The 13,448-nt window shown below is 36.9% G+C and overlaps 1 pseudogene; it reads right to left on the reverse strand.

Moving 5' to 3' along the window:
- Window positions 1–902: 902 nt before the first annotated feature.
- Window positions 903–1,458, reverse strand: LOC107525455 (cofilin-1 pseudogene; annotated as a pseudogene).
- Between the last annotated feature and the right edge of the window lie 11,990 nt (window positions 1,459–13,448).

The raw sequence follows: 13,448 nt of genomic DNA on the forward strand, positions 1-13,448 counted from the left end.
TTCTGGTGTCGGGCACTGTAAACTACACTCCTATCACAATCCGGTTGATAGACAATAATCACCTGTGACTGAGCCACCAATGCATCCTATTAAACCTACATTAAGTGTATCTCCAATCACAAAATGCCTGAAGTCATTGTGCTGCCAGGTGACAATAAAGTAAGGAGAAATCAAGATGAAGAGAGACGGCAATCTTAAATGACTACAGTTAAAATATCTTACTTTTATAAATTTTACAGAAATATCTAACCATGTGAACACACTGCTCTGGTTCTTCTCAGAGCCTTTGGGAAAAAACCCAAACTAGTGAAAATCCCTAAAACACTAGAGAAAATACGCCTTTACATTTGATGCATACAAAAAATAGGCAAAATCCATTAATCATAAAGTATAATAACTTAATAAAAATACCAGTGTCTTTGAACCACCTACCATTCAACCAAATACTACCAGTAATTTCCATTTATGTGTTTCTCCATTCCATGCCCCCATCCCCTTCCTCCCCATCCTGAGGTTATCTGTATTTTAAAATTTTGAATTTATATTTCTATTGCTGTTTGTAAATTCTAGTTTAATTATAAATGCCACATGTAAACTATACACAGCTTAACTTTACTTGTTTTTGAGCAAAGTATACAGTTTTATAATACTATACAGCAATAATTTATACATTTTCATGGCATAATAATCCAATGAGTCAATATAACAAAATCTGTTTATCCAGTTATCTATGAAATATATTTGGGTCATTTCCAGTTTTCAACTTCTCTTTTGTTTTTCTTACTAACATCACTGCTGTGAACATTTTTATTTCACATAACTATTTTTAAATTAAATTTACTGGGATAACATCGGCAAATACTATATACATTTCAGGTGTACAACCTAATAACACATCTAGTCTATTGCGTGCTCACCACCCAAAACCTCATCTCCTTGTCACCATGTACTGGGCCCCCTTTACCCTCTTCCCCTCTGGTAACCACCATTCTGCTGTCTGTATCTATGGGTTTTAATGGTTTGTTCGTTTGTCGCTTGATCCCCATCAGCTTCTTCTTGATGGCATCCTTAAACCTGGCATAGATCATTTTGCTTTTAAGGGATGCAGACTCAGGGGCGCAGAAGATAACCACCAGGTCCTCCTCCTTGCTCTCCTTGGTCTCATAAATTGCATCATACAGGGTGTAGGGGCAGTCTGTCCAGCAGCATCTTGACAAAGGTGGCATAGGGGCTGCCTACAGTCTGGCCCACATCACCTACCAAGATCTCCTTGCCCTCTTCCAGAATGGTGTTCTTCTTGTCGTCACTCAGGCAGAAGAGCACCACCTTCCTGTACTTCTTCAGCTCCTTGGGTGTGGAGGACTTACACATCTTCATGTCACTGAATACTTTGATGACTCCATCAGAGACAGCCACACCAGAGGCCATGTTTCTGGATGCAAAAAGGAGACAAGTAGAGCCCGAGAAGATGAGAGCCGCTGCAGCTGCTGCTGGGATCTGCCTGCCTGTGTCGTTGCCAGTGGCAACAGTTCATCCTCTCTGTGGCTGAGTAATATTTCATTGTACGTATGTACCACATCTTATTTATCCAATCATCCATAAAGGGACATCCAGGTTCTTTCTTTCCATATCTTGGCTATTGTGAATAATGCTGCAATGAACATAGGGCTACTTATATCTTTATGAATAAGTGTTTTCAAATTTTTCGAGTAGACACCCAGAAAAGGGATAACTGGGTCATACGGTAGCTCTAGTGCTAATTTTTTTAAGAACCTCCAAACTATTTTCCATGGTGGCTGCCCCAATTCACATTTTCACCAGCAGTGTGCAAGGGTTCCCTCTTCTCCACATAGTCTCTAATGCTTATTTCCTGTCTTACTGATAACAGCCATTCTATCAGATGTGAGGAGGTATCTCACTGTGGTTTTGATGCACATTTCCCTTACAACTAGTGATGTTAAACATCCTTTAATATCTCTGTTGGCTATCTGTATGTCTTCTTTGGAAAAGCGTCTATTCGGAGCCTCTATTTTTAAATCAGACTCTGTATTTTGGTTGAGTTGTAAGAGTTCTTTATATATTTTGAAATATTAACCCCTTGTCAGAGGTATCACTTGAAAACATCTTCTCCAATTAGGTTGGTTGTCTTTTTGTTTTGTTGGTGGTTTCTTTTCCTGTGCAGAAGCTTTTTAGTTTTGATGCAGTCCCATTTATTTACTTTTTCTTTTAGTTCACTTGCCTTTGGGGTCAAGTTCACAAAAGTCACTGTGAAACCAAAGTCTGTAAGTTTAGTGCCTAGGTTTTCTTCTATGTACAGTGGAACCTCGGTTCTCAAACTTAATTCATTCTGGAAGGCTGTTGGAGAAGCCATTTCCTCAAAAACAGAATCATTTTTCTCCGTTACAAGTAATGTAGATTGAAGTAATTCATTCTGTACCCCCAAATAATTCCCTGACTTAACCTTTCTTATGTACAGTACCTGTCTAATGTACTGTTTAATTTATAAATACTTAAAAAACAAAAAGGACATGAAATATGTGAAAATTTAACACAAAGGAAATGAAATGTATAGTAAACAATGAAAATTTATGCATCTACTAGAACTTATCTTTAATGTAGAGAGCTATTCATGACTGACTATGGAGAGGAAGGATGGGGAGATTTTATTGTTTGGGAGCCCCTTCCATAAAACGTCAGGTAGCTCTTCTCTTGGATTCTTTCTTTGTCTCTTTGCTCCACTGGAACTTGCTTCAGGCTCACTCGGCCTCTGTCTCACTAAAAACCTATCTAAATGCGTTTGTTTTTGCCTGTGAAATGAAACACTGCACTGTCATGAACAAGTATATCACATGGTTTGCTACTTCTTTTGTCAGGGTGATAGTTCTCAATAAACCTTTGCATTTCTCCTGATTTCCCAAGCATTTCCTAGATTAGTGAAGTAGGAATATCCTCCTTCCTTCCCTCCTCACTCCTCTGAACAGAGCTCCTCAGCTGTCGTCTGTTGCTGCTCCCTCTCAAGGTCCTGGAGCTCCTTGGTGGTCAGCTCAGTGCTGCAGTCCTCCCCCAACTCCCCCAGGTCATCATCATCCACCTCCAAGCCCATGGACTTGCCCAGAGATGCAATATCCTCCATAGCAGAGACAGGCTCATTCTCACAGCCCTCAAAGTCTCCTTCAGCAACACTCAGGTCACAATTTCTTCCAGGCTGATTGCATGGTCTTGGAAGACACTGCCCCCCATGCTTTGTCTATGAGCCTCAAGCAGGTGAAAATCTTAAACTGTTCCTTCCAGAACTCCCTGAGGATTAAATTAGTTTGAGGTCACCTCAAAATACCTCTGAAATAGTAAATCTGCGTAGTTTCTTAAAATCAGAAATGACCTGCTGGTCCATGGGCTGGATGAGAAGAGTTGTGTTAGGTGGCAAGAACCTAACAGTGATGAAGCTGTATTCCTGCACCCACTTGGTCACCAAACAGGAGCACTGTCCATTACAAGAAGTGCTCTGAGTGGCAGTTCTATTTCCCGGAGGTATTTCTTTATACTTGAGGCAAACACTTCATGAATCCACTCAATTAAAAATTGCCTGGCTACCCAAATTTTGCTATTAGCCCTCCACATCACATTCAACTTGTTTTTCATGACTATTTTTCTTGAAAACTCACAGGTTTTCACAATGGTAGATGAGTAGAGGCTTCAATTTAAAGTCCCCACTCACATTACCACGCAACAATAAGGTCAGCCTGACACTGGCTTGTGTTCTGGCAATGACTTCTCCTCCTGTGTGATGTAGGTCCTCTGGCATTTTCTTCCAGAAGAGACCTGTCTCATCACAATTAAACACCTGTTGGGAAACAAAATCTCCGGCACCTAGTATTCTTGAAACTCTGTCACAAAATTATCAGCACCTACTCTATTAGAACTGTCAGCCTCCCCATGCCTCACTACACTATGAATGCTACTTCTTTCCTTAAATTTATCAAACCACTCCTACTTGCCTTTAATGAATCACTTTCAGCACCTGTTCCAGGGGTGTCTTTCAGTAGGTCAGCATGAAGCATCTTTCCTTTTTCACACATTGTCTCCGAAGTGCTATCACTGGCTGTTTTTCGTTTATCTAAATCAACAATTTTTCTACCTCTTTAGTTGCCTGTGATCATTATTTCCAGAGCAATTTCACACCCTTAGCAACATCAACACTCTTGATGGTCTCTTTATATTTTAAAATTATGCTAATCATCAATTTCACCAAGCCATACTCCACGGCCAGATCAGACACGTGAACACCTCTATCACACTTTGCAATTACTTCTTTTTTTAAGCTCTATTGTTGTTTTCATAACTTTTCATTTTGTTGCTAGCAACAACCTTCTTAGGACCCACGGTGACTTAGTATATGTATTTAATAATAAACAGCAACAAAAGCTAAAAAACATGAAAATATTCACAGCAATTTCCTGAAATGTTAACAATGCGAGGTTTAGCAGTAAACTGACACATACTCCTGCATTTGCTCCTTTGTCACCTGAGAGATGTGTAACTGATCATACAGGTATCAGCATGAAAGGGTTGTCAGGTCAAGAACTGAAGTTTTGTTCACTAACTGAGACATTTTTTTCCATGAACAACTTGGTTGAGAACCAAACTGTTTGAGATGGAAGACATTTGAGAACCAAGGTTTGACTGTATTTTATTGTTTCAGGTCTTACACCCAAGTCTTTAATCCATTTTGAGTTAATACTTTTGTATGGTGTCAGATAGCAGTCTAGTTTCATTCTTTTGCATGTGGCTTTCTAGATTTCCCAATGCCATTTATTGAAGAGACTTTCCTTTCTCCATTTTTTTGGGCTCCTGTGTCAAAAAATAGCTGCCCATTTATTTGGGGGCTCTAGTTCTGTTCTATTGGTGTATTTTCTACCAATACCATACTGTTTCATTGTAGCTTTGTAACATAGTTTGAAGTCAGGGATGTGATACTTCTGACTTTGTTCTTTTTTTGGTCAGGATTGCTTTGACTATTTGGATTCCTTGTCATTCCCTGCAAACTTGAGGATTTTTTTGTTCTATTTCTATAAAAATGTCATTGGGATTTTGATGGAGGCTGCATTAAATCTGTATATTATTTTAGGTAATATGGCCACTTCACAATGTGATTTCTTCCAATCCATGAGCATAAAATATCTTTGCATTTCTTTGTGTCTTCTTCAATTGCTTTCAATCATGTCTTATAGTTTTCAGTGTACAGGTCCTTCACCTACTTTAAGTTTATTTCTAGGTATTTTATCCATTTTGTTGCAATTGTAAATGGGGTTGTTTTCTTCATTTCACTTCTGATATCTCATTGTTAGTGTTAGGAACATAATGGATGGATTTTTGTATATTGGTTTTGTACCATGAAACTTTAATGTATCTTTTTATTGTTTCTAAGTCTTTTGGTGGAGTCTTTTGAGTTTTCTACATATAGTCATATCACCTGCAAATAGTTTTACTTCATTTACAATATGGATGCCTCTCATTTCCTTTTTTGCCTGATTGCTCTGACTAGGATGTCCATACTACTGTGAATAACAGTACCAATAGTAGGCATCCCAGTCTTGCTCCTGATTGTAAGCATTTCTTGATTGGATTTGTTGGGTAGCAATAAGGTATACAAATATTCAAATTTTGGGGATAGCCAATTATTTTCCAAAACAGTTGTACCAATTTACAATCCTATGGACAATGTGTAAGAGTTACCACTATCCTATTTACATCCTCTTGAGTCGTTGGTATTGCCAGAGTTAACTTTTACCAATGTACTTGGATATAGATGTTTATCTCACTGTTATAATTTGCATTCCCCTAATTACTATCATCTTTGTTTCTTTTTCATGTTTTAGTACTATTTTTATTTCTCCTCTGATAAGTCCTGTGCTTACATTCTTGAGCCAGTTATCAGGTAGGATATTACTACCATCTTTTAATATTTATTGGTGATACATGTTTCCTCGTCTGAAAAATTCCTGGTTATGGGTTGCTCATTTTTTTCTATTGGGTGGTCTTCTCTCATTTAATTTTTTTATAGAACTTACTAGATTATATCTAACAATCCTTAGTCAATCCTTTGTTATACTGAGTTACAGGTATCTCCTTTGTTATGTGGCTTGACCTTGTTCCTCCTAACTTTAATATAAACAAATTTACCTATTTTTTTTTTTCCTTTTATGGCTAAAGCTTAATCTCTCTTCTTTGAGAAATCCTTCCCAACCCCATGGTAAAGTGTGAAATAGTGAGGTCTACTGGTGGTAGAGAAACCTTCTTCTGGTCCAGGCTATCTGAGGGCCTAGAGCTGTACCACAGCAGTACAATAATAAAAATATATAATAGGAATGAAAATCTCAGAGGGAATATACATACAGACTTATCATGAACATATTTAAAGTTTGGTTCCAGACAACCACAATAAAACAAATATCACAATAATTAGTCACATGAATTTTTTGTTTTCCCAGTGCATATAAAAGTTCTGTTTACTCTATAATGTAGTGTAGTAAGCATGCATATGATAGCATTATGTTAAAAAAGTGTACATATCTAAGAAATACCTTGTTGCAAAAAATTGCTAACCATTACTTGAGCCTTCAGTGGGTTGTAAACCTTTTGCTGGTGTAGGGTCTTGCCCCAAAATTGACAGCTGCTGACTTATCAGGGTGGTGACTGCTGAAGGATGATGTGACTGTGGCAATTTCTTAAAATAGAACAACAATTAGGTTTGCTGCATTGATTGACTTATCCTTTTATCAATGATTTCTCTGTAGCATGTGATGCTGTTTCATACCATTTTACCCATAGAACTTCTTTCAAAATTGGAGTAAATCCTCTGAAACCCAGCACCAACTAATTTTATGTACTATTCTAAATCCTTTGTTGTCATTTCAACATCTTTACAGCATACTCAGCAGGAGTAGATTCCATCTCAAGAAACCACTTTCTTTGCTAATCCAAAAGAAACAACTCATCCATTAAAGTTTTATCATGAGATTGAAGCAATCCAGCCACATCTTCACGTTCCATTTTTAATCCTAGTTCCCTTGCTATTCCCTCAACTGAAGTCTTGAACCCCTGAAAGTTATCCATGAGGGTTGGAATCAACTATTCCAAATTTCTGTTAATAAAATATATTAAAAATATATATATATTTTAATCCTCACCTGATAATGTTTTGATTTTAGAGAGGGAGAAAGTAAGAAACATCAATGTGAGAAAGAAAACATCAATTGGTTGCCTCCCGTAAACACCCGGACCAGGGTTTGAACCCACAACCTGGGTATCTGTCCTGACTGGGAATCAAACCCATGACCCTTTGGTGCACGAGACAATGCTCCAACTGAGCCACACCGGCCAGGGTTAATGTTTATATTTTGATCTCTTCCCATGAATCATAAATATTCTTAATGGCATTTTAAATGGTGAACCCTTTCCAGAAAATTTTCAATTGAAGTCCAGATCCATTAGAGGAGTCTATCTATTGCAGCTATAGCCTTATGAAATGTATTTCTTACATAATAAGACCTGAAAGTAGAAATTACTCCTTAATCCCTGGACTAAAGAATAGATGCCGTATTCGCAGGCATGAAAATAACATTAATCTCATTGTACATGTCCATCAGAGGTCTTGGGTGACCAAGCAGGTGCATTGTCAATTAGTAGTAATATTTTTGAAAGGAATTCTTTTTTTGAGCAATCCTCAACAGTGGGCTTAAAATATTCAGTAAACTATGTCATAAGGAGATGTGTTGTCATCCAGGCGTTATTGTTCCACTTATAGAGCACATGCAGAGTAGATTTAGCATAATTCTTAAGGTCAGTAGCATTTCCAAAATGGTAAATAAGCACTGGCTTCAATTTCAAGCCACCAGCTGCATTAGCCCCTGACAAGAGAATAAGCCTGTCCTTTGAAGCCTTGAAATCAGGCATTGACTTCTCTCTAGCTATAAAAGTCCTAGATGGCATCTTCTTCCAATATAAGACTGCTACATATACATGGAATATTTGTTGTTTAGTGTAGTAACCTTTATTAATTCTCATAGCTATATCTTCTGGATGAATTGCTGCAGCTTTGACATCAGTACTTGCTGCTTCACCTTGCACTTTTATGTTATGGACCTGGCTTCTTTCCTTATATCTCATGAACCAACCTCTGCTAGCTTCAAACTTTTCTTCTGCAGCCTCCTTGCCTTTCTCAGCCTTCACAGAATTGAAGAGAGTTAGGGCAATGCTCTGAATTACTCTTTATCTTAAGGGAATGTTGTGGCTGGTTTGATCTTCTATCCAGATCACTAAAACTTTGTCCATACCAGCAATAATGCTGCACTGCTTTCTTATCACTCATGTGTTCACTAGAATTGGACTTTTAATTTCCTTCAAGATTTTTTCCTTTGCATTCACAACTTGGGTAACTATTTGGCACAGGAGGCCTAGCTTTCAGCCTGTCTTGGCTTTTGATATGCTTTCTTCAGTAAGCTTAATCATTTCTTGGTTTTGATTTAAAGTGAGAGGCATGTAACTTTTCCTTTCACTTGAACACTTCAAGGCCACTGCAGTGTTAACTGGCCTAATTCCAATATCGCTGTGTCTCAGAAAATAGGGAGGACCAATAAGAGAGAGACAGAAAAGCTGGTCAATGGAGCAACCAGAATGCACGTTTATCGATTAAGTTTTCCATCTTACATGGGTGCAGTTCATGGTGCCCCCAAAACAATTACAATAGAAACATCAAAGATCACAAATCACTATAACATATACAATAATGAAAAAGTTCGAAATATCATGAGAATTACTAAAATGTGACAGAGATGCAAAGTGCAAATGCTGATGGGAAATCATTTTGACAGAGTTCCTTGATGCAGAGTTTCCACAAACCTTCACAATAAAGCAAAGCAAAGCAAAACAAAACGAGGTATGCCTGTAACAGCAATGCCTGCTCAGAGTGAATTACTCTTAAAATTTATAAACAACATGAAATAATTGGTCCTAACAGTTTGCAGCCTGAGTAGAGGTACTTTACCTGGAAAACCTCTGTATTAAAATATTTAGTGAAAGTAAAACTACCAGTAAAAGGCTCTGGGAAGTTAAGAAACTGCCTAAAAGGTAAAGGAACAGTCTACATGTTGTAGAGAGATTGAAAGTTAATTAAATACTAAGAGGGAAAAAAAAAAGCAACAACTTAGTCTAATTGGGGGATCCCTGGCATCACCAGAACTACTCTTCTCAACCAGCTTAAATCCTTTGCTGTCAAATAAGACACATTTCACAGAAATCATATGAATCATAGTACTGTCCTGTAGCAGAAGGCTGGTAAGATAAGTCATCTATATTTTCTCAAATTTTAAAGATTTGTCTTTTATAATTTAAGTGCTTAATCCATCTAGAGTTGATTTTAACATATAGGGAAAGGCATCAAGTTTCATTTTTCCTTCAGATGTATAATATTCTGTTAATATTAAACTTTAAAACTAAAATCTAACCTATCACTTTCATTGTATTTTACTTAATGATATAACTGCTGTTGAATATAGTATTGCCCATCCCAGCAATTTGTTTTAGATGTCTCTCTTAAAACTTTTGGAAAATAACCTAATGAATCTTTTAATAAAATTTAATCCAATTACATTTATTGTAAATTGCATATTAAAGCTTTAATTGACTTTTTTTTTTCATTAATCCTCACCTGAGGATATTTTTTCCATTGATTTTTCAGAGAGTGGAAAGGAGGAGGACAGAGAGACACATCAATTGGCTGCCTCTTGCACAAGCCCTGACCAGGGCAGGGATCGGAGCCTGCAACCAAAGTTCCCTTGACCAGAATTGAACCCGTGACCCTTTAGGCCACAGGCTGAAGCTCTATCCACTGGGCAAAACCAGCTAGTGTGACATTTGTTTTTATGCCTTTTGACTTTTACACTTTGTTGCTGTTTTATTTTTTATGTTAGCTCAATATTATTTAAAATTTTTAAAAATGTCTTTATTGGCTTCAGAGAAAGGAAGGGGGAAAGAGATAGAAACATCAATGATAACAGAGTCATTGATCAGCTGCCTCCTGCACACCCCCTACTGGGGATTGAGCCTACAACCTGGGCATGTGCCCTGACCAGGAATTGAACCAGCAATCTTCTGTATCATAGGTCGATGTTCAACCACTGAGCAACACTGGCCAGGCCTCAATATTACTTTAATATGAAAATGTCCTTTTTATTTTTTAAGGTCTACATATGCTTTACAATTCCATGGACTCTAGTATATTTAAAGATTTTTCTAAAAGTATTCTTCAGCCAACATTTCATTAACCATTGAGGTCAAGAGTGAAACAATATTATTTGAGTATACTTTATACCTAAAAATTTTTTCCTTCCTCTTGTTACCCCTTTTTGTGTCTTTTTTCATTGAATTTAGAATTTTATATCCCAGATTTTAGCTTACTTTTACATTATATATACATTCAAGAATAACTTTGGGATTAACATTCTGCTATAAAAACAAATATAGCTATTATGAATAATGCCGCTATAAACATTGACATACATATTTTTGAGCAAACATATGCTTTAATTTCCCTTGGGTATATTCCTAAGGATCGAATTGCTGAGTCATACAATAACCCTATATTTAACCTTTTGAGGAACAGTCAGATTGTTTTCTAAAGGGTCTAGACCAATTTATATTCACATCAGAAGTATATAAGGAATCCAATTTTAATACCTCTTCATCAATACTCATTATCTTTTTCAGTACAACCACCTTGGTATGAGTGCTATGGCACCTCATTGTCATTTTGATTTGCAGGTCCCTCTTGGCTAATGATGTTGAGTATCTATGCTTATTGGCCACTTGTATATCTTCTTTGGAGAAATATCTATACAAATCATTTGCCCACTTTAAAATTAGGTTATATATCTTTTCATATTCTAGATTTAAGACCCTTATCTGATATGATTTGCACACTTTTAATCACATTCGGTGGGTGTCTTTTCAATTTATATTTTAAAAATTCAGTTTTAGAGAGGAAGGGAGATGGAGAAGGGAGGGGAAGGAGGGATAGAGAGAGGGAAAGAGAAACACTGATTTGTTGTTCCACTTATGCATTCATTGGTTGCTTCTTGTATGTACCATGACTGGAGATTGAACCTGCAACTTTGGCTTATCAGGATGATGCTTTAACCAACTGAGCTACCCGGCCATGGTTTCAATTTCCTTGTTTTAAATTTACTTTATTGTATTACACTTATCTCCCATTTTCCCCCCCTTTGGCCCCCTCCACCCATCTCCCACCTCACCCCAGGCCTTCACCTATCGTCTCTGTCCGTGGGCATTTCATACATGCTTATAAATTCTTTGGTTAATTTCTTTCTGCCCTCCTGCCTTCCCTCTGAGATCTGTCAGTCTGTTTAATGCTTCCATGTATGTGGCCCTATCTTGTTCATCCATTTATTTTGTTCTTTAGATTCCACATATAAGTGAGGTCATGTGATACTTGTCTTTCTCTGCCTGGCTTATTTCGGTTAGCATAACAATCTTCAGGCCTTCCATGCTGTCCCAAAGAGTAAGAGATCCTTCTTTACAGCCACATAGTATTCCATGGTGTAAATGTCCCACAGCTTTTTTATCCACTCATCTACTGATGGACATTTGGGCTGTTTCCAGATCTTAGCTAATGTAAATAATGCTGCTATGAACATAGGGATGCATATATTCTTTCTGATTGGTGTTTCGGGATTCTTAGTATATATTCCTTGAAGTGGGATCACTGGGTCAAATGGCAGTTTCATTTTTAAATTTTTGAGGACACTCCACAGTTTTCCATAGTGGCTGCACCAGTCTGCATTCCCACCAGCAGTGTATTAGGGTTCCCCTTTCTCCACACCCTTGCCAGCACTTGTCATTTGTTGATGGTAGCCATTCTGATAGGTGTGAAGTGATACCTCATTGTGGTTTTAATTTGCCTCTCTGATTAGTGACATTGAGCATTTTTTCATATGTCTCTTGGCCTTCTGTATGTCCCCTTTGGAGAAGTGTCTAAGGTCCTTTGCCCATTTTTTAATTGCATTGTCTTCCTCTTGTTGAGTTGTATGAGTTCTTTGTATATTTTGGAAATTAACCCCACATAACATGTATATTCTTGGCAAATATGTTCTCCCATATCGTGGAGTCCCATTGTATTTTGAGGATGATTTCTTTTGCTCTACAGCAGCTTTTTAGTTTGATGTAATTCCACTTGTTTACTTTTTCAGGGCCTCAATTTCTTGATGGTATTCTTTTGCACAGATATATAATTGTTCCAGCACCAATTGAAAAGGCCATTCCCTCTCCCACTGAATTGTTTTGGAAATCTTGTAAAAAGCCAATTGACTAAAAATGTGAAGGTTCATTTCTGGATTCTCAATTTCATCCCACTGATGTATAAGGTCTAGCCTTATGCCAGTACCACATTCTTGATTATTGTAGCTTTCTGCTAAGTTTTGAATTCAGGATGTTTGAGTCCTCTAGTTCTTCATCTTGAAGATTGTTCTGGCAATTTTGATTTTCTTGAACATCTATTTAAATTTTAGGATTAGATTAACAATTTCTGCAAAGAAGCCAGGTGGGAGTTTGAAGGGATTGTGTTGAATCTATAGATCAATTTAGGGAGCACTGCTACCTTAATTCAATCAAGTATTCTGATCCATGAACATGGGATGTCTTTCCATTTATTTAGATCTTTAATTTCTTTCAATAATATTTTGTAGTTTTTAGAATTTAAGCTTTGCACTTCTATTTGATACTATTGTGAATCAAACTTCATTTCATTTTTGGATTGTTCATTACAACGATATGAAAATACAGTAGCATTCTGAATATTGATCTTTTGTCATGCAACATTGCTGACCTTATTTTTAATCTCTAAATAGTTTTTGTAGATTCATGATTTTCTAGACATGAAATAATTTCATCTGTCAAATCTTATTTCTTCCTTTCCAATGTTAGTGCCTTCTATTTCATGTTTGTATAACTGTCCTATTCAATGTAGAATATAAGTGGGAAGAGTGGGCAAACTTTGTCTAGTTCTTGATTTAGGGGGAAAACCTTCAGTCTTTAACTATTATGTATGATGTTAGCTATGAAATTTTTACTGATGACCTTTATCATCTTAAGTAATTTCCAAGTGATATCTGCTTTGTTGAATGGTTTTTTTCATGGAGGAATATTGAATTTTAACAGAAAATGCTTTTTCGGCATCTAGTAACATGACCATATGTCTTTCTTTGCTCTCTATTCTATTGATATGGTACATTACAATAACGTATTTCTGGATGTAAAACCAACCTTGCATTCCTCAGATAAATCCCACTAGGCCATGATGTATAATCCTTTCTGTTGCTGGACTGGATTTGCTAATATTTTGTTGATTTTTTTTTTTTGTATCTATACGAATGAGA

Source organism: Miniopterus natalensis, chromosome 3 (assembly GCF_054644295.1).
Source record: "Miniopterus natalensis isolate mMinNat1 chromosome 3, mMinNat1.hap1, whole genome shotgun sequence".
NCBI classification, from domain to species: Eukaryota; Metazoa; Chordata; class Mammalia; order Chiroptera; family Miniopteridae; genus Miniopterus; species Miniopterus natalensis.